The sequence below is a fragment of the Lactuca virosa genome, chromosome 3, assembly GCF_052849685.1.
Source record: "Lactuca virosa cultivar CGN04683 chromosome 3, Lactuca_virosa_CGN04683_v6, whole genome shotgun sequence".
Classification (NCBI taxonomy): domain Eukaryota; kingdom Viridiplantae; phylum Streptophyta; class Magnoliopsida; order Asterales; family Asteraceae; genus Lactuca; species Lactuca virosa.
In genome coordinates, this window is record NC_136428.1 from 123,294,426 (window position 1) to 123,318,072 (window position 23,647).

A 23,647-nucleotide genomic window follows, 5' to 3' on the forward strand; every position below is an offset into this window, starting at 1 on the left:
ATTTTTGACCCTTGAGGTTTTTAAATTCTTGACAATTTTAGTCTTGATTTGTTTTGTCTTCAAACGACCAAATATTGCGTCTATTTTTCCGTCTTTGCGTATTTCGTCTTTTGCATATTTTTCTATTTCATAATTAAGCACGAATCCACGCAACCTGAAATAACTGATAATATTTGTTAGATAATATAAAACCAATTCGTCTTATTTCAATGATGATCACATATAAAAACATTTTTCAACAGATCAGTTGATCCCACATTATTTCGAAAGAAAGTTGGGAATCATCTAATGCTTGTTCAAATTTATGTTGATGATATTATTTTTGGCTCGACTGACCCTGCTTTGTCTAGAGAATTCATGAAAAGTAAGTTCGAAATGAGCATGATGGGAAAAATCAATAATTTTCTTGGTTTGAATATTCGTCAAAACAGAAAAGGAATTTTTATTAATCAAGAAAAATATACGAAGAATCTATTGGAAAAGTTTGGATTGACGAATAGCACGAAGTTACGAGTTCCAATGGCAACGGGCATAAAACTTACATCTTCGTTAGATAAACCTGCCGTTGACATAACTTTATATAGGAGCATGATTGGTCATTACTTTATCTTACAGCTAGTAGACCTGATATCATGTTTTTTGTGTGTAATTGTGCTAGGTATCAGTCTAATCCACGAGAACCACATCTCACTACTGTGAAGAATATCTTTCGTTATGTTAAAGGAACAATTTCGTTAGGATTGTGGTATCCTTCGAACACTGGGTTCTTTGTACAAGCATATTCGGATGCAGACCTGGGTGGTTGTAATCTTGATCGCAAAAGCACAAGTGGTGGATGTCAATTTCTTGATGGCAAATTGGTGAGCTGGCAGTCGAAAAAGCAAACATGCGTATCCATTTCAACAGCTGAAGCAGAATATGTGGCTGCTGCTGCTTGCACTTCACAAATAATATGGATCCAAAGTCAATTGCGTGATTATGTAATTAATATGAAAAAGATTCCATTATATTGTGATTCTCAAAGTGCGATAAGAATTTGTCATAACCCTGTGTAGCATTCGAAGACTAAACATATAGCTCTTCGTTATCATTTCATCAAAGATCACGTGGAAGATGGAAATATTGAAGTACATTTCGTGAAAACAACTGATCAGTTAGCTGACATTTTCATGAAAGCTTTGGATGAAAAATCCCTTGTGAAGATTATAGAAGGACTTGGAATGATCGATGGAAATTCTGTTCCATGCGAAAAAGAAGAATGATGCATGATAAGGAATGATTCAGAGGCGCTGACTAAAAGATAATGCAAAATCATTCAGCATTCATAGGTTACTGTTCATAGTCAACGCTTCGACCCCTTCGAATTCGCACATTTGTTACTTATTTTAAGGATTGATTCAGAGGTTACTGTTCATAGTCAACGCTTCGACCCCTTCGAATTCGCACATTTGTTACTTATTTTAAGGGTTGATTAAGCTGTTACTGTTCATAGTCAACGCTTCGACCTCTTCGAATTCGTACATTTGTTACTTATAAGGGGATGATAAAATTTTGCATATTTGCATCAAGTACTATTTTAATTTTCGAAAATTCAAAAATCCAAAAAGATTTTCGTTTGTTTTGTCATTTAATTTTCAGAAAATTTCAAAATCCAAAAAGATTTTCGTTTATTTTGTCATTTAATTTTCGAAAAATTTAAAAATTCAAAAAGATTTTCGTTTGTTCTGTCTTTATTTTCGAAAAATCAAAACATCAAAAATATTTTGATTCCTATTTCTTTTTAGTATTTTGTTGCAGATTCTCATGAAGATACAACGGAGATTATGCTTGCAGTACTCGGGTACGGTACATTTTTCGTATGAATCGATAAATTTTTCATCATTCGAACTAGTTAGGATGTCCCTAGAAGCATGCTGCTGTATGTTGACCAAAGCCTCCATGACTCAATGTGTGTGTAAGAAAGCCTTAATGAAATTATTCATACGAAGATTTCTTCCCAATCAGGCTGATATTCATATTAGTCTTTGAGCTACCTTACTCTTCTCAAAATGAGTTAAGAGTTTACTGTTTGGTCCAAACACAACAGAGGTACTTTTCGTGTTTTACATCAATCTTTTTTATCCATAAAATTCTTTCACGATCACACACGAAGACATATGTCCGAGAGGTCTCTGATCAAACCCATCGAGACTTAGATATATCAAAACTCTGTGTTTATGATCTGACATCATGAGACCGTGATGAAAGTGAAACCCAAATTTCATTATCTTTTTAAGGAATTGACGGGGAACTAAGTTCCAGATTTTCACGAAACTTTTGTTTCTGTTACAAAATTCGAAACTCCAAATCATATTCATTTCGAATGAGTGGTCTTGATCAAACATTCGAAACCTACGGTGTTTGTTACCCACCAAGATCCAGCATATAAATTTTTTCTTGAATATGATTTCCGTGTGAGTTTCATTCGAATGTCCTATTCATTTCAAAAATTTTCAAGGCCAACTTGTCACTGACTACACTAGTCAAACAAGTAATTTCTGTTACAATTTCTCACCTTATGTTTAGGATGACATGTAACGAAATTTTAAACCATCCTCGAAGCATTATAAAAGAAGCCCTTTGATACTTATCAACAAGTATTCGATTGTAATTCACGGGAACCCACACAAGCTATTGATCATTTCTCTTAATGATTAATGAAGTAATCTTTGCCCGGGATTTCATCTGCTTTTGTGTCAATGGTTTGACATCACAATATCCCATATTTTTATTATATTTGTTTCTCGTCTCTATTCTTTGGAACACAACACTCACGAAATCCTTGAGGTTCTGAGTAATACCAACTCAGGCTGATGATTTCGAACTTCTGGCGTATGACTTCGCTTTTCATCCCAAAAGTGAAAGAGCCTTGCTTCCATTCGAAGGGTTCTGACGGTTACAATTTTCTTGGGGATTACAAGACAGGCTGTTTATAAATGACGTATGGTATTCTGTCCGTTTCTCAAGGCGATGTGACAGCTACTTTTTGACGCATGGCTACTTTTACGCAGTAATGGTCCGGTTTTCAAGGTGCCACGTCGGATATCATTAAATACATATCCCGCTTCAAATTCAAATTTAAGGGTTACATATAAAAGGGAATTTCAGGGGTTCATTGTCAGTTTACGCGATCAAAAAGCAAATTTCCCAAAATTCTCTGTTCATCATCATCTTCAAACCCTAACAATGGCGACTTCTGCTCATGTTGATTCTCATACCACTGAAGATGCCTCTTCATTACCAATAATGAAGATTCAAGCAACAAACTACTACTTGGAGGGTGACGTTTCTCAATACCCGAAAGAATTAAAGATGCTCATAGTTGCTTTGAAGAACTCGGTTTTGGCCAAAGCGATGTTCAACTCTTTCTCTGTTCCATTGTCCTGGCTTTCTCAAGCAGGATCAACTGCAACATATAACAAAGCAACTGATACGATTACTTTTCATCTGGTGAACGACAAAAAGGTCAGGCTAACCAAGAAACTATTTTGCCAAATTCTTGATATTCCGAATTTGCCTCCATATGTCTCATTTACTTTTCCACAAATCGTTCACATGTTTAATGAGATGGGATATCAGCCACCATTGTCCAAGATTAATGATTTTAAGAAATCTGGTCTTCCACGAATCTGGAATTTCTTATTTGGTATTTTTCTACGCTGTTTGATTGGGAGATCAGCAGGCCTTGATAAAGGAAGAATGGAGGTTTATGCCATGGTTGCTGGAATCTACTATGATCTTCAAGTAGATTATTCTACACAGTTGTGGAAGGAATTCCAAAAGGGTGTAGAACACACGAATGCTATTCATGGTATTTCGTGTGCAAGATACTGGAGTTTGATTCTGCAACACTTTTACAATAAGGAAGGGATTTTGGTACCCACTGATGAAGACAAAGCAGTTTTTCAATCTTACCACTATCCGAAGGAGGTTACAGATAATGCTGATGTTTTTCCTACAGTTGCTCGTATTCCAGATGCGATGCTTAAAAGAGTTGATTCTTCGAACCCTGTATTGGTAGCCTATTTGAAGACAATTGATTCTTCAATTAAAACTGGTGTTTTACTGGGAGGAAATGATAAGAAAACCAAGAAGTCGAGAAAGCATGAAACTGAGTTCAGATCTTCGAAATCTCCAAAGAAGAAGCCTGAAACAGTTGAAGTGACTGTTGCTGAGACTCCAGTAAGTGAGCCCATTATTGAAGAAACACGAGAACATGTAGTCCTTCCTTCGAAGACTGGCATGTTTCGAAGAATTAAAATGAAGTCCACTCACAAAAGCAAGTCTCCAACGCACAAAGTGGTTCGAAAACCTCAAATAACTCATCAAGGGATTCTAATTAGAGAAGTGCCCGCACCTGTTTCACCGGTGTCCAAGAAACGAAGGGCTGAAGACATGGCAAAGCATTTGTCAAAGAAAAAGAAGAAGAAGACTCGAAAACTTGTAATCTCTACTGAGTCAACAGATGAGGATAGTGAAAGAATTCCTGAAACTCCAGAGTTTACTCTTATCACCGAAAGTTTCACTCCTGAGAAGACAGTTGTCATACCACCCGAAGTTTCGATTGCCAAATCAGTTCCTGAGGAGGTTCGAATTTCAGGCATCCCTGCACACGTATCTGATACGGATGCAAATGTCCATATGGGTGAAGGAGGTTCGAAGAATGAAGCTACAGGTCCATCTACTTCTGCTCCTTTTGCAAGTACTGTTTCTTTACCGTTATCTTGTACTCCTCTTACTTCAACAACAGATTCCCCAACATTCGAACACATTCTTGATCAACCCTTTACGTCTATTTTTTCTTCTCAATCTACTGAGCCACCCAAAACAACTTCACCTATTCAAGATACTGTTTATATGGAAACGGAGACTGATAATGAGGGGTTTGGCGGTGTGTTTGACGACTTGGAGTTTCATGAAGAAGAAGAGCAGTTTCCAGATCACATGCTGATGACCATGAAGCAGTTTAAGATTTTAAATCAAAATTTGAATTCAGTCATTCAATATCAAGCAGATCTAGGGGTTGGTTCGTCTGTTTCAAGTGTTGAAGTTGATTCATTGCTGAAGGTGTTTGAATCCAGAATCATAAGTAAAGTATCGGGGATGCTTAAAGATTCTGAATCTCGAGTCTTGGAGAAGATTGATCATAATGATCAAAACAATGAAATTCAGATCAATTCTCAGAGTTCGAAGTTTGCTGGTAATCTGAAAGAATTGAAGAATGTTGCAAAGGAACGACATGTTCTTTTTATTTAAGATGTGAAGAAAGTTCGAGAGGATGTCAACTTGCAAATTCACGAACTTCGTGAAGATATGAAAAGAGAAATAGCAACTGTTCAACATGACTATGCATCATTGCATCAAAAGGTTGATATCATTTGTGACGCAGTCACTCGATTTGTTAAGTTGTATGTAAATTTGAGTCCTCAAATTACTCAACTTTCAACATCCGAAAGTGCAAGCTTTGAAGAAGTGCTTAAGTTGCTTAAGGAGTTAAAAGAGATTTCTGATAGGCCGGTTTCTTCTCCATTGATTACTCCTGGATTTTTATCTCAGAAGTTTATCCAATTCGAAGCCAGTCTCAACAAGCAACTTGCTCCTCTCTTTCGCATATCAAGTCTTCTTCCAACCACAAATGCCCCACCTGTTTTCACAGGGGTGCAAGGGGGAGAAAGAAAAGCTAGTGAGTCGAAGACTAGTGGAGAAGATGCGAAAGTTGTGGGAAAAGTATTTTCTTCGAAAATCCCTACAACAAAACCAATACTTGTTTATGCTGAACAGGTGACTTCAACAGTCGTAACAACAATACCAATTGCAAGACCAATTTCGAAAGGAATTGTGATTGGTAAATCTTCGGAGACTGGTGGGAGTGGTTCAAAACCAAAAGAGACAACTGACATTCAAGCATTGAAACATAAAGGGAAATCGATTGTTGTGGAAAAATCAAAAGAAGAAAAGAAGGCTGAAGTTGATGTTGAAATCGAAAAGCTCAGAATAGTTCAAAGCATTATGGCTCAGCGAGCAAATGATCCGAAGGGAATGGATAAAGGGGATCCAATTAAACACTATAACTACGAAACAATCGAGGCTAAGGTTGCATTCAATCACATGTATTCATTTGAGAAGAAACCAAAGCAGAGCTATTTGGTCACAAATACTGATGCACGCCAGCTGGATTTTCCCATAAACGAAATGATGTTTATCATGCCTCAGTTCAAAGCAGAAGGGAATTTTAAAAATAAAGATGAAGGTACACACATGAAAATTCGTTTTCATGCTGTTCTTGGAAAAGCCCCTGAGGAAGTTTGGTCTTCAATAAAAATCAAGAAGGTCATAAGTATGAAAAAGGATGTGGTTTTCGAAAACACAGTCCAAAATGTTAAGTATGTGGTTGCCAAGGCAAATGGAAATATTTGCGAATTCACTGTTGTAGATTTTCCATTAATGAACTTGTATGATCTTATACAAATTGCATTACTTTTGAAAGACAAATCATTCTCATACCTTCAACACACAGAACCAGATGAATTCAAGCTTGGAGTAGCTCACATCAAGATTTTTATCGAAAACTATTATGAGTGCTTGGCCCTAACAGATGTTGAATTAGCTACTGCCAAAGTAATGGAAATTAAAGCTCCGATGGCTCCTACGAAGACTCAGGCTGAATTGAAGAAGTATGTTGATGGTGAAATTTGCCTGAAGCCTTTTGGAATTGTCTTCGCAGGAAAGGACAAAGCTGGAAAGTCTAAACGGTTCTTATTCCAAGCAAGTGAAGTCGAGAGATATTCAACATCTCAATATACGAACTTGATTGTTCGTATGAATCATTGCAAGAAGAACAATGAAGGTGACAAGAAAGAGCTGAAGAAGATTATCTCCTGGTACACGGAGATTCGAAGAGTATTACTGTATTGCATCACACTTCTTACAAATTGAAGACTTCGACTATGATTACAAAGGGGGAGATTGTAAGGGTCGAATTATTGTAATTAGTCAAAGTATGTTTTGGACTCTTCAAATATTTTGTAATGTATTTTACTAGGGCGCTTTTATTCGAAGCTTTAGAGTCGATGCCTTAGTATATTTTTTGTATGCTTTCAGTTCCCTATAAATAGGATTATTTTACTAGAGTTAGATAAGAACTTTTACAGACTTGTCTACTATTCTCTGTAAAGAATTCGAAAGCATAATAGAGCATAAAAAGATTATATTTACATCGTGTGTTCAAATATCATATTCTTACTTGAATTCATTACTCGATTCATTGGTTCATCAAGAACAGCAGTAGTCACCTAAAAATTCGAAATAGAGATCGGACGATTTTTAGCCGACACAACCTAAACGAGAATTGAAGATCTCGACAGTAGTAGTACAACGGTAAAAAGACAGACGAAAACGGACATCGGATGAAGAAGTTATGAATTTTTAACGGATTTTTCCTGTCCCGCCCTATTAAACAAAATATAATTAAAAATAAAGTCAAAATTTGCCGACGGAGTCTAAATGAAAGTTGTAGAGTATATTCTCACGTACGCGTGGATATAAAGAACGTCGAAAACGGAGCTCGTATGCGAAAGTTACGGATTTTCAAAGATTTGGGCACACACTTCAAAGTTTATCCGAAGGGTTACGCCCTGCGTACTTCGGAGTACGCCCAGCGTACCCAATGCACAGCCTCGGATCAGCCACGTCGCCCCTATACCCTCTACTACCGTCCCATCCGAAGACCGGCGACCGGTGACGTCATCGCTGACGTACGCCCCGCGTACGAGGTACGCCCCGCGTACTTCGGCGTACGCCCAGCGTACGAGGCCAGCTTCCACCCCTATAAATAGGTGCGAGGGTTTCGACTTATCTTGCACAAATTCTCCATTTCTCTCTCACTTTTTCACTTTCGAGCCCCTCGAGACTCCCCCGACGGCCCGAATCCGTATCCAAGTCCCGACGAAGGTCCGAAGCTCCGAGATTCCCGAGTAATATACCACTCTCCGGTAGAAGGGCTGCCCGAGAAAATCTCGTTTTCTTCAAATCACCACACTTTCCAGGTGAGTTCATACCCCTACATTTTCAAGTCTTTTTCATGTTTTAGGGGGGAAATACAAGTGAAACACGAGAAAAACTTATGTTTAAATACGCATCGTTACATATGGTTTCAAATACTTTATCTACATTTTGTTTATAATTGTTAAACAACATTACTACCAACGTTACACTTTACATGCAAAGTTGGTATTACACCGAGTTTTATCATCAAACGGAACACACTTTCGAAAAACTATAATGGGTATAGTTTACAAGTTATTCATGACATCTTTACGTAAACATTATAAAAAAAGGGAAATACTTTCATTTACAAGAAATGTGGACTTTTCATTCCGTAAATCTATTGATACTAAGTTTTGTGAGACATCCGGCTTCACCGTACTCTCAAGTACGCATTTCAAGTCCTGTATTATAAACCATAATCTCTTGTAGGGAGAGCGTGATACTTGTGTATAGATCTATACGGGATTGACAATCCCGCACCTAAACTGTTAGCTACAGTTAGACCGGCAGGTCTGGGGTGACAAACGTCATAACACTGCAACGCCTGAAGAACGTTGTTACAGGCAGTCTGGGTCAATAGCATGGTTATAAAACTCACATGGAGTATCAAAATATTTTTGATTTACGAGACTCTTGAATGCATTCAGTAATTACATTACATATGTATAAATCCACTTTCACCATTTTAGCATGAAAGATACTATTCCATTCCAGTCTTTGGAACTTTTTCAAACTACCACACATACATGGAAAATATTGGATTTTTTGGAAACACGTTCAGTTATTTTTACCGAAAGGCATACAAATTTTAGTACAAAAACACTTATGAACTCACCAACTTAATTGTTGACACTTTTTCAAAACTACTTGTATTTCTCAGGGAATCAGTAATACAGGTAAACATCAGCTTTTGGAGAAGGAACGCTAAGGCGTCAGTTATCAAAACATTTTAAATCATCATATTTGTAATATTCTTTTGAAACATGTATTACATGCAACAATGTAACTTTTAAATTATATTTATGATGGTTGTGTTTACTTTCTTTACAAATATTCAATTGTTACCATGCTACGTGAAGTCACCCACCCCCGAATGTTTCCGCGATTCTGGTTTGGGGGTGTGACAGCGCCTTCCCGCGATCCTGAGAGGTACCTGAAACACATTTCACAAAACACTGTAAGCACGAAGCTTAGTGAGTTCCCCAAATACTATGCACAAATAATTAGCCTTTCATGGCTATATCTCGATAAGGACCCTCCGGTCATGTCTCTCAGTGAAGACCCTCCAGTCTCACAGCTCGGGTCGGACCCTCCAATCTGATATCTCAGTGAAGACCCTCTGGTCTCACAACTCGATTTGGACCCTCCGGTCCTAACTTAATAAAGCACATAAATAATATACAACATAAATCACAGAGACAAAATGCATGATATCACATAACTCAGAATAAGCAGATAAGACCCTCCGGTCAGTAACTCAAATAAGACCCTCCGATCACACAGTATTACCACTCAGGTAAGTATAGTGAGAAGACTCACCTCGCAGAGTAAAGTAATATATCCCACACTCGAACTGTTGGTCTAGACTCCGCCCCTCCATGGCCTCCAAAATCCACAGCTTGACCAAAACCCTAAAGTCAATGGAAGTCAACAGTCAAAGCTGACCCAACTCGTCGAGTGCAACTCATGAACTCGTCGAATTCCTCAGTACTCGGTAAATCACGAAAACCCGAGTTAAATCGCCGAGTTGCTAGCCAACTCGTCGAGTCCATGCAGAGTCCAGAAGATCGGGGAAAAACCCTAGCCACTCGTCGAGTTGTCCCACTAACTCGTCGAGTTCATTCTGAATCCAAAAACGGGAAAACCCAACTGAACTCGTCGAGTTGGATGCCCAACTCGTCGAGTTCTTCAGCCATTACACATTAAACTCATTCCAGTCGATTCCAATGCTCCAAACTCCAGATTCAACCTCCTAGGATGAAGTTACCACGTAAAGTTGCTAACTTTACGATCATGCAAGGCCTCACGAAGCCAAAACACCCATAACTAAGCTTAAGAAGGGGTTTAGGACATGAGGACGGGTCAAAGCTTCATAAAGCTTGAGGCTTTAGGCCTAAAGGGCCTAGTAGTGTCCAGATCTGAGGTCTCGGCTCCATAGCATGCTCACAACCATTAATGACTCAAGGAGAAACTACAAAGGGCCATATCCTCTCTAATGGAGAGATCTAATAAACAAGTGATCAAGGTAATGACTTTTTACCTTCAAATGACTGCTACCACTGAGCTGATTCCGGATCTAAGGACTCCTTCTTGTTCCAAGCCTTCTACACTTCAAGGAATGCACCAAAACACACCTTATATTAGATCTAAACACTATGAAATGGAAGGTACTCGATTAGGGTTTGTGTGAGGGTACTAAAGTGGTCAGGGAGGCGGGGTAAAGGAGTTAAAGTCCTTTAAATAGGGTACAAGCCCGAATAATTAGGGTTTCATCAAACAGACTCAACTCGTCGAGTCCAGTCCTCCGACTCGATGAGTAGACTTCATAATCCGCGCGTCCTGATCAACTCCTACATGACGAGTTGGGACCAACCAACTCGTCGAGCAGGTCCTATAATGTGCATAAAGTTCTCAAGTTCCACATCCAGGAAATCGGGGTGTTACACATTGTTTTTGCGTGAACCAAGAGGTTGTTGTGAAGGTTTTGCCGATTTCCACTTGCGATTTCGAATTCATCTTCAAGATTAGCCGCTTTTGGAGAGGCCGACAGCAATCGCTGGTCCATCGACTTCAACAGAGTAAGAATTAGGGCCTAGGGCATAAAAACAAACCAGAAGACGCAAATTGGAGTAGTCGCACTGCAAAATCGAGATACAAAATGAGGACTAGGGCATGAATGACATAAAAAAACAATAATACTTTGGATTACTTCACTAGGCGACGACCTCCAATCCATTTAGAAACCGAGAAGGTTGAAGACAGAGCAGAAGCAACGGAGTAAGCCGCCAGAGACGAACGATTACACTCATCTTCGATCTTTATCTGTTTCTCTCACAATAAGAAATTCAAAGAATAAGTTGGTGGTTGAGTGGAATATTAATATGCAGCATTGGAAGACGAGGAGGTGAAAGAAAGGGACGAAGGCACGTATCTTGGTGGTGTCAGAAGCCGATGATGATGCCTACTCAAGCCGCAGCTCCAAATTCACTGTAGATCGGCTAATGGCTCAAAAACTTATTGTTCATATATATATATATATATATATATATATATATATATATATATATATATATATATATATATATATATATATATATATTAAAGCCTCTTCCTCGTATAATAGTATACTAATATTGCTAATTTATATTATACAAACATTAAAAAAGTATAGAAATCGGTTACCTGGAACTGAAACTGGTTCCTTTTATTCTGATAGCAGATTTAAAATCTTAAGAACCGATGTAAACAGTTTCGGTTTCGGTTCCAATATTTTAGGAACCTTCGGTTTCGATTTCCATTCTGACAAATTTCACCGAGTATCTGCCTATGTTGAACCCTTGCTTCAATCCCTACTTTTTTTTTTACGAAAATTGTCTACACGGTTACATTTTGTTGCATGGCGAGTCTCTAACCCATGTTGATCGACTCTTATTATTTTTATGAGAAATTAAATATCCTCCAACAATTTCTTCCTACCATCCTCCTACCCATGTCAAATGATGACATGTGTCATATTTAATTTCCCTTAATAATATTTTAATCCACATGTCACCATTTATATAAAAGAAATAACTCCACCTCATCCTCTTCCTCACTTAATCGACGAACATCACTAGACTCCTGTACATCCACCCTACATATCCATCGAGAATGTCTCCACCTGAAACCCCATCAATCAAGCGTCCATCCTAAGCCAAAACAAGCAAGAACTAGCATCGAATATCCTATGGGAGGACTGCCACCATGAGAAAATACTTTATTTTTTTTACTAAAATATAACAAAAAATTTAAAAAAAACATAACAAATTCAGTATATATGATTCTAGGGATTAAAAGTTTAAAAATAAAGATTTTATTGAAAAAACAGTAATATTAACATTTTGAAATTGACATTTCACATATTAATATTAATATAGAGTTTTTCTTGTTAACCTAAAAAAATACTTTGAAATTGCAATGCACAATTGAAGAATTAAAGATTTTGAAGAAAATGTTCATTTTTCAAAAATTAAAAAGAACAAAGATTATTTTTGTCAATACAATTTTGTTCATAAATATTAGTTTAATTGATATCCTAAATATTATTAATTAAAGATTAATTAATTGTATTAAATACAAACTAAAAAACATTTAATTTATATATCGACTAAAAAAATGCATTGGTTAATTTTTATAAATCCAATATATCATTATATTTTCTTATTATACTTTGAATTTTTATAAATTTAATATGTCATTATACTTTTCCGACAATGTTACAAAAATGGCCCATTTAATTGTTAAAATTATATGATTTTGGTCCAAAAATATTTAGTGGTGCATTAGTGATCCAATTTCAAATACATTGTGTGTTTTTGGTCCAAAAACATTAACTTTAACATGATTATTGTTAACTTTTTTAAAATAACAATTTTACCCTTAACGATCATTACTGTAACCAAACAACAAAGACCATTTATGCATCTTTTGTTTTTAATTTTATTAAATTATTATACATTAATTCTTTAAATTAATTTTTTTTTAATTTCTTTCTATTGGATTAATTCTTTTGTATTGTATTATCATATATTAACAAATATTACTTTTAATACATAATATTTATATATTAATAAGTATTATTTTATTGAATTATTATTTTCATTTTGTTAATTATTTTTATTAATTTATTTTTAATGGATTAATTCTTATCTTTTGGATTATTGTATATTAATAATTATTATTTTTAATTTATAATATTTATATAGTAATAAATATTACTTTACTGGATTATTTATTTATTTTAATTTCTTTTTTGTTGGATTAATTCCTTTTATTGTAATATTATATCTGAATAAGTATTATTCTATTGGATTACTAATTTATTTTAATTATTATTATTATTATTTTCTTACCTTTTTAAATGTTTTTAGTTTCTTTTTTATGTTTTCTGTATTATGTTAAACCCAAAACCCAAAAAATATCTCACCCACCCACATCTCCTAATTTATTTTAAATATTTAGAAGATAACATATTTTAGACAACACTGTTAGGTTGCTTTGTATGCATCATTTTAGCATATATTATTAATCATTTTATTAGCTTTTAAAACCAGCCTAAAAATTTGATTTTGATGCCATTCTTGAAAATCAAGTGCTACATAAATATGATTTGTTATTCGATAAGCTCATTAATGAGTTCGATCAACCTAAAAAGTGGTTGGAAAGTATTGCACAATTACAACTTATGATCATGTTTTCCAACAATTACATGATTATAGTCGGAATGTCAATTAGAATATTTTTAGTTTATTATTTTTGAAGTTGAATTAACACATCCGGTGTAACGTCCCGAAAACCATGATTTTTTTTTATAAAAACATTTCCCTAACAAACTGTGACATCCCCAAATTTACGACCATTTTAAAACTTTTTATTTATGCTTATTTAAATCCTAGTTCGTTTATAAATGCGGAATTGGTCCTGTAAAATTATTTCTAAAGAAATATTTTTCATTGATTATAAAATTCTTAGGATGTCATAACTGATACAAAATATAAGCATAAACGGGTCTCACATCAATATTCTAGCAGTCTACGAACTCCTTTAATCTCTTGACAGATAATTATATTATCTATCACTACCTTTGTATCGTAACATGTGATACAAGAAACAGAGTAGGTCAGGTTGGGAGGGTTTTCAACCCACGATATTATAAGATTTAAGTTGTAACACCCAGAATCTAGAAGATTAATTGTGGAAATAAATTTCCTTTCATAGGGACCAACACGACGAGTTGATAGTGGGAAACTCGACGTGTTGGAGGCTTTTGGGACGCACATTTTTATGAACCAACTCGGCGAGTTGGTGAAGGTAACTTGGTGAGTTGGACACTGATTGAGAAAGCCTAATTTTTAGGGTGTTGCACCCTATTTAAAGACCTTAAGTTTTTTGGCTGGCCTCCATACCAGCCTCCTCTGTCCAGAAACCCTAAAATTGAGCCTTATCTTCCATTGTTGAGTGTGAGAGATTGGGGAGAGCCTTGAGAGTTCATTTTTGGTGCTTGATTGAAGGAACTAAGGAATTAGGAGTTGCTTGGCTTGAAGAAGAAGTCTTGGATCCATAATCTCTATCTCATTTGCCAAGTTTTTGAGGTATCAAGTTCTCACCTTGCTTATTAGTTGCTTAGATATCTTCTTGGGTTATAGTTTATGATTTTTAGCCATGGTTGGGTGGATGTTGGGGATTAGGACGTCCCCAATGATTATTCTTTCAGATCTAATGTCTACATGGGCTATTTTGGCATAAAGGTGGCAACTTTATGGATTTAAGGGCTTCATGCATTCATTAAATCTTCATTTATCCCTTTTTGAGCTTTTGAGCTCCTCCTAGTCATGCTTAAGTGTAAAGTTGGAAACTTACGTGGCCATCTAGCCTTATAGGGTCAGATCTGCATTTTGGGGTTTTGTATTTGATGATTAAGTTCTTAATGATTAATCCATCACTCTTTTAAGTCTAGGGTTTGGGTTTGGACCCATTTAGGTGGTTCCTAGGGGTAAAGTTGGAAACTTTGCCCTTCTTGATCTCATCTTCGTCGAGATCTGAGCTTTGGAGCTCTTGGATTCGATGAAGGCATCTTAATCCATTAAGTTGTTGGTTCTTGGGAGAATTCGGCGAGTTTGTTGGTCAACTTGGCGAGTTGAATTGGTTTTTTCCGATCTATGCAGTTGATGGAGAAACTCGACGAGTTGGGTCAACTTGGACTGTTGACTTTGACTTTCGATTTATGTCTTTGAACAAGTTTGTCCCAAGGGGTACTTGAGGTAATCTGAATTGTAATTAAGGGAATTATGGGCTTAGGATAAGGCCCATATGGGGTTGGGCCCGATTTGGAAAATTGGGCCATTAGTGGGCTTTTATGGATCTAGTAGTTTCTGGTATTTTGGGCTTGAGTTATTAATGGGCCATTGGGATACAAAGTGTTTGGCTAGAAAGAATGGTTAGGCCTTAAGGCAAGGCCATGTATAGGGTTTGGGCCCAATTTGGAAAATTAGGTCATTGGTTGATTAGTGGGCCTTTGGGCTTTTCAGATTGTAGTTTAGATCATGGATTTGGGCAAGGCTAGGCTAGGGGTAAGATGGTCTTTTTACCCCAGGTATGAAGTTGTGGTTATGGATTGGAACCCCATTATTAATTGGGTGTTGTTTTGATCTGACAGTTCAGAGGTGTCATCAGGGCAGCAACTAGGGATTTCTTTCAGTATGCTTCAACATTCGAGGTGAGTTTCCTTACTGGGTTAGCGGGTCGAAGACACCAATGTCGGCTCATGTCTATGCTATGTTAGTATGTTAGTTGTCGTCATGACTCTTGCATGTTTATGTATTTATATGCTTTCCGGGCTAAGGTCTGATGTTGGGCAGGGCCCGATGACTATCTGTATGCTATGTATGTATATTGCATGTGTATGTGTTTATATGCTTTCCGAGCTCCGTTCGATGACCGGGCAGGGCCCGATGTCGGACGGGGTCCGAAGTTGGGCGGGGCCCACTATATGATTATTTATATGTATGGTATGTGGTATTTGGGGAACTCACTAAGCTTTGTGCTTATAGTTTTGTTTATGGTTTTAGGTATCTCCGGTTCAAAAGGGAAGGGTCTGGCTTAATCGCAGCGTATACACCCATGTTTTTTGCAATATGTGATTTTGGGGATTTTAACTCTGATAATTTTTTTATTTTGAAACTCTTCTAGATGTTGGATTAAAGGCTAATGAATGTTTTGGGCATAATTAAAACGAAATTTTTACCCCTGATTTTTGGGATATTACAAGTTGGTATCAGAGCCTTGGTTTGAGGGATTCAGGCATACTCTCGGGTGTGTTTGAACTCAAACTGAGGGTTTGGTGATTTTTTTAAAAATAAACATTTAATTAAAAAGGAATTTCTAATCAAAGAAAGGTGTGTGATGCATGCAATCAGCCGAGCTCAAGTAAGTGGTTCCCAAAATACCAATACACGTTTATTATGATATATGCTATGATTATGAGAATTGCATGCTAGATTAGGGCTAAGGATCTACTCAGTATTTCATGATAGGAGAGATGCCTTTTATATGCCTGATTGTATAAGCCTTAGTATTACATGCTAGTCTGTAGATCTAATAAGTGGATAGAATGGCTTGATTAGAGTATGTTGGTTAAATTTTTCGTTACCTAAATGCTGATTGATTTGTGCTTTGTGGGACCTTTAGTGATGTGATTCAGCTGCTAAGTGAATATGTTAAGCCACATGTGGCACATGTTAAATAATCGTAGAGTGATGGATTCACCTCTATTGTGCAGCTCTCGTCTGAGTCCAACCGTTGTAGGGTTGAGTCTTTCACTCGAAGGACTATTTGATCTCTGTTGCATGTGGCTATATTCATGAGGAAGCTAGTTGACATTGGTGGGATTCCTTCAGCAGCCGAGGGTTGGGTGAGGTCGGTAACCTAGGAGAGCCTTGGATATGCTTCAGTGGGTTCGTTAGTGCGGTTAGTGAGGTTTTGGTGCATCAGTTGGAGAAGGTGAATTAGAGGATTCGGGATGATTCCTGAGGAAAGTATGGATAGGTGTGGAAGGTAGTATTGGGCCCATACTACTAAAAGCACAGGATCCATACTTAAATCAGTGAGAGTTTTGGAGAATCTAAGAAGCTTATGGGAGGAGGATTTTTGGATATATTCTGATCGTCGGCATGTCGTATTTCAGTTTGGGTGATGAGAACTCATGGAAGTGCTTTAGGTTCTGGTTCATGTTCCGGCTCAGGTGAAGGTGCTGAGCCGATTAGAGAGCAGATGCGGGAGTTTATCTCGTCGGAGATTACTCGCGGTATTTTAGAGCAGACTCCTCTGATCCTTGTTTCAGTCAAGGATGGGATTTTGGAGCTATTGGATAGTTGTCTTAATGCCCTTCAGGCCGAGTTTATAGCAGGGCAGTTGGGGGCTCATCTGTAGCCCAAGGCTTGTGGATCCCTAGAATCCTTCAGGAAGGAGGATCCTATAATTAGCTTTTGTCATGTGGGATCGGAGGTGAGTTGTGCACCATGTCTTCAAGAGAGTCAGCCACATGATTGGATTGCCGCAGAGGTTTCGCAAGCCCTTCGCGAGGAGTTACCCGACATCATTGGGCGTGTCACTGATAGAGTGGTCTCTAGGTTCGAAGGTCGGGCATCAGTGTGTCAGGCGGTTGATTGGGTGGTTGGGGTAACCCGGGACCAGGAGATTGGTTTAGATAGGTAACTGGGGAAGAGGAAGTGGACTTCTGGTCTGGCTCGACGATCTGAGCAGTCGGACACTGCCATAGCTAGTGTCAGAGACCCGAGGGGTCGAGATGGTAGCACGAGGGATGAAGGGAAACATGAGGATGTGGCAGGTACGGAGGGAAGGATCACAACCGCCAAGAATGCACATTGGAAGTGGAGTTATGCCATCGTTGTCATCAGCCTAGTCATATCAGGGCGAAATGCCCGCGTTTAGTGGTTGGGGCAGCACAGGTTTCATCGCAGGTACTTCGGCAAGAAAAGGGATTCGAGGTTTCTTCAGTTAATATTGCAGGTATGTTATATTTTGCCTTCTTTGTTGTTATTCGTGCTTTTCATACTTTGGATTCCGTATCGTTTTGAGTAAACGTTATCTTTGGTTTATTTCTCTACTTATGATTGGGTTATATCTTCAAGAAATGTTATATGTCATTTTCATGCCATGAATCATTAGTGGTTTAGTGAAGGGTTGTTTCTCTTATAGCGGGTTTGGAGTGTTCTGTGTTATCTTGGTTGTAGTCGGGATCGGTTCGGAGGCATTGTATGGAAGGTTTATGGTCAGGATTCAACGGATTAGTTGTCCAGTATCGCCAGGATTTAGTGGTTTTAGCAATTGTGCTTGGATTAGCTTTTGGAGGTGCCGAGGGAAGTGGTTTGTTGTTGAGGTCTTGGTTGGGGCATCCGTCCTTTGGACTTCAAGATTTGAGTGGGATGTCATTTTAAGCATCTGGGATTATCAGCATTGCGTGGATTTGGGAAGTGTTCAACTGGTCTTCAGGGGTTGTGCGGTCTTTTGAGTTGGCTAGTAATGGATCACTAGCATTGGTAAGCGCTAGTTGTCAGCGGATCGATCGTTGGAAAATAAGAAGGATTGGAAATTCTTCAATTCTTGTGTACTATGAGAATTTAGTCGAATCAAAGTGGGGGAGAATCATCCAAGAATTTAGGAACAGGAGCGGTTTTGAAACTAGGATGAGTTTCGCATCCCCGTCGGGGAGGAAGGCGGCCCAAGTGGCTGTTTGGATTGAGGATTGTGTGAGTCGGAAGTTTGAGAAACTTACCAACATCAATCTTGTGTTCTCTTGGTGCTTGATAGCAGGCTTTGGGGAACCAGGTTGGGGTTCCAGTTATGACTCGAGTGCAGCTTGGGTGTTCGGTCGAGTGTGTGCTCGACTCTGGGTGTATTCGAATTGTTAGATTAATAGTAAGGTTTTGGGTGGCGATTGTGGAAAGGTGGAAGTGATGTAAGACTGTGGGGGTGGCCCGTAGCATTCACTAGTGATCAGATAGTACAGGAAGTGTTGTAAGACTGCTGGGTGGCCCGTAGCATTCACTGGTCCTTGTGCATCGATGAGAGTGTGGAAAATTTATGATTTGCTCACGGTTTTCTTCGGATGGTTTTGGCCAGGGTGGATCAGTTCGCAAGGTGTGGGAGGGACACAACATGTTTGGAATCAGGATATGGGAGGTCGTGGGAGACTGGGTTTGAGGTAAGACTACAGTTGGTATGTAGCGTTCAACCTAGTATCGGATTAATGACGGGATGGTTTAGGTAGTTATTTCTAGTGAGACTTTCTTTCGGAAGTCATGAGGGGCGACTGTGTGGGAGTCTTTTGGCTCAGCCATTGGGCAGGAACCCAATATTTCAGATAATTGGAAGACGAGCTAGGACCAGGGAGGTCTCGGTGGAGTTTGGAAAGCATCTAGGAGGCAACATGTTGTTTCAGGCAGTATTAGTGATTTCCGGGCAGTATTTTCGGGTGGTATTAGTCATTTGGGGATTCGTGTGTGGAGTCGCTTGTATTTTGGGGAATATGATAAGTCGCTTGCAGTGGATTAAATAATCTCATAATGGTTGATTTGACTCTGTTGCGCAGATCTCGTCTAAGTCTAACCATTGCAGGGATGAATCTTCTACTCAAAAGATTATTTGAGCCTTCTGTCGAGCACAAGTGTTCTGTAGCTGTATATGATCGGTGATTGGGTTCCTTTAAAAGCATCAAGATAATCTGGGTTGGAAGTATTTTTTCTAGTCTGGTCGTGTTTTGATATTGGTTTGATAGTGGTTCAGAGGGGGGGGGGGAGGGGGGGAGGGTGACCAACCAGGAAGTCAGATCAATTTGGGATTTCGGGTATCATGAAAGGTAAAGGTGGTTTTTCTGCAAGGGTTTAAGGTTTGTTCTGCTAGGGTTGGTTTCAGTTTCTTTGGGAAGGTGGTAGTATTCTCGGGTTATGAAGAAGAGTCCTTATGGGGACAACGTTGTTTGGTGCTATGTGTCATGGAGTCCGAAAATGTGCAGGGTTTTTCAGGTTCAGGTATAGCGGTTGGGTATCTTCTATATTGGATTTTTCATTGGTATGGGTGGGCGGTTATCCGAGCAAGGTGATTTCCCTAGTCTTTTGGGGTTCAGGGAGTTCAATCAGGAACGTCAGTTCGGTAGGCGAGATTGTAAGGAATGATTTCGAGGACGAAATCTAATCTAAGTGGGGGAGAGTTGTAACACCCGGAATCTAGAAGATTAGTTATGGAAATAAATTCCCTTTCCTAGGGACCAACACGGCGAGTTGATGGTGGGAAACTCGACGTGTTAGAGGCTTTTGGGACGCGCGTTTTTATAAACCAACTTGGCGAGTTGGTGAAGGGAACTCGGCAAATTGGATGTTGATTGAGAAACCCTAATTTTTAGGGTGTTGCACCCTATTTAAAGGCCTTAAGTTCTTTGGCTGGCCTCCTTACCAGCCTCATCTGTCCAGAAACACTAAAATCTAGCCTTATCTTCCATTGTTGAGTGTGAGAACTTGGGGAGAGCCTTGAGAGTTCATTTTTGGTGCTTGATTGAAGGAGTTAAGGAATTAGGAGTTGCTTCGCTTGGCTTGAAGAAGTCTTGGGTCCAAAATCTCTGTCTCATTTTCCAAGTCTTGGGTCCAGAGCTCTTTTAGCATAAAGGTGCCAACTTTATGGATTTAAGGGATTCATGCATTCATTAAGTCTTTCATTTAGCCCTTTTTTTAGCTTTTGAGGTCTTCCTATTCATGCTTAAGCGTAAAGTTGGAAACTTTACGTGGCCATCTAGCCTTATGGGGTCAGATATGCATTTTTGGGTTTTGTCTTTGATGATTAAGTGCTTAATGAATAAGCCCTCACTCTTTTAAGTCTAGGGGTTAGGTTTGGACCCATTTAGATGGTTCCTAGGGGTAAAGTTGGAAACTTTACCCTTCTTGATCTCATTTTGGTCGAGATCTGAGCTTTAGAGCTCTTGGATTCGATGAAGGCAGCTTAATGCATTAAGTTGTTGGTTCTTGGGAGAACTCGGTGAGTTTGTTGGTCAACTCGACGAGTTGACTTGGTTTTTCCCGATCTGTGCAGTTGATGGAGAAACTCGACGAGTTGAAGGACAACTCAGCGAGTTGGGTCAACTTGGACCGTTGACTTTGACTTTCGATTTATGTCTTTGAACAAGTTTGTCCCAAGGGGTACTTGAGGTAATCTGAATTGTAATTAAGGGAATTATGGGCTTAGGATATGGCCCATATGGGGTTGGGCCCAATTTAGAAAATTGGGCCATTAGTGGGCTTTTATAGATCTAGTAGTTTCTGGTATTTTGGGCTTGAGTTATTAATGGGCCATCGGGATACAGTGTTTGGCTAGAAAGAATGGTTGGGCCTTAAGGCAAGGCCAAGTATGGGGTTTGGGCCCAATTTGGAAAATTGGGCCATTGGTTGATTAGTGGGCCTTTGGGCCTTTCAGATTGTAGTTTGGGTCATGGATTTGGGCAAGGCTATGTTAGGGGTAAAATGGTCTTTTTACCTCAAGTATGAAGTTGTGGTTATGGATTGGAACCCAATTGTTAATTGGGTGTTGTTTTGATATAACAGTTCGGAGGTGTCGTTAGGGAAGCTGCAAGGGATTTATTTCAGTGTGCTTCAACATTCGAGGTGAGTTTCCTTACTACGTTAGCGGGTCAAATGCACCAATGTTGGCCCATGTCTATGCTATGTTAGTATGCTTTCCGAGCTAAGGTCTGATGTCGGGCAGGGCCCGATGACTATCCATATGCTATGTATGTATATTGCATGTGTATGTGTTTATATGCTTTCCGAGCTCAGCTCGGAGACCGGGCGGGACCCGATGCCAGACGGGGTCCGAAGCCGGGCGGGGCCCACTATATGATTATTTTTATGTATGGTATGTGGTATTTGGGAAACTCACTTAGCTTTGTGCTTACAATTTTGTTTATGGTTTTAGGTATCTCCGGCTCAAAAGGGAAGGGCCCGGCCTGATCGCAGCGCATACACCCATGTTTTCCGTAATATGTGATTTTGGGGATTTTAACTCTGATAATTGTTTTATTAACTCTTCTATATGTTGTATTAAAGGCTAATGAATGTTTTGGGCATAATAAAAACAAAATTTTTACCCTTGATTTTCGGGATGTTACATAATTATATATTCTTCAGCAGTCAAATAACCCAAATATCCCCCTCCCGAATTTCTCACTTACTAATCCTAATGTGATGATCTCGAGGAATCTTTCTTAAAGGACCTTTATCAGCAAATAAATATGTTTCCTAGATAATTAGGCGCGACAAAGATAATACTTTGGGTAAACACGGCAACACGGTGGTACATTAGTACTTTGAATAGTCGCGGCAAGCACGACAATACAATAATACTTTGGATAAGCACACAATATAAAAGTACTTGGGATAGACACGACAGACACAACTTATTATTTCGCACGACTATCACTAACCTATCATAACCACTACCACACACAACCCTATCACAACCTCTCATTTGTTATTTCGCACAACCCTTTACTACCCAATCATATTATTAAGCGTGATAATATATTTTTAGTTTAATCAAGTAATAACTATATCAAGTTGCACATATATATATATATATATATATATATATATATATATATATATATATATATATATATATATATATATATATATATATATATATATATATTAAACACAGCAAGACAACGCACATTGCATTTAAGCAATTAGAATACTTGTATCTGTGTCTAAGTTTAAAAGTAACTATTGTAACATCCCGACTCCCATGTATAAATTTTAAAGCTTTATATATTATGTTTTAGACCTACTCGACGAGTTGGATGCCCCAACTCGTCGTGTAGAGAGGATTAAAGCCGCGTGGATTCTAGAACCTACTCGACGAGTTGGAGGACCCCAACTCGACGAGTTGAGGCTGTGCATGGAAACCCTAATTTGTAGGGTTTGCACCCTATTTAAAGGACCTTAAGCCCTTTCCTCTAGCCTCCTTACCACATTTTGACGGCCAGAAGCAAACCCTAATAGATCTAACCTTATTTGAGTGTGTGTGTGTGTGTGTGACTAAGTGTGTATTTTGGTGCATCCCTTGAAGAGGCTTGAAGATTTTGAGGCTTGGAACAAGAAGAAGCTTGTAGATCGAGTATCTACATCGTGTGGGCATCCGGTAGAAGGCAAAAAGTCTTTACCTTGGCTTTCCATTTCCTAGATCTCTTTGTGTGTTAGTATATGGGCATTTTGGAGTAAAAAGGGGGTCATGCTCGGGTTTGAGCTTGTCATGAGAACGTGGTTTCAGATCTGGACTCCCCTAGGCCCTCATGAACATAAATTTCTAGACTTTATCTAGCCCTAGCCCTTTTCCATGTCCAAAACCTTCTTATAAGGCTAGTTTTGAGTGTTTTAGCTTCTTGAAGCTTTGCACGCACGTAAAGTTAGCAACTTTACGTGATCACTACACCGTAGGAGCCTAGATCTATAGTTTGGAGTTTTGGTTTCACTTAAAAGCATCTGAATGAGAAATGGACTGAAGGAACTTGACGAGTTGCATAGTCAACTCGATGAGTTGGATGAGGGTTTCCCGTTTTTGGATTTTGCATGAACTCGACGAGTTAGTGAGGTAACTCAACGAGTTGGTTAGGGTTTTCCCGACATTCTAGACACTGCATGGACTTGACGAGTTGTGTGGAAACTCGGCGAGTCGATTAGGATTTTCACGATTTCTTGAGTTCTGAAGGAACTCGACGAGTCAGTAAGCTACACTTGAC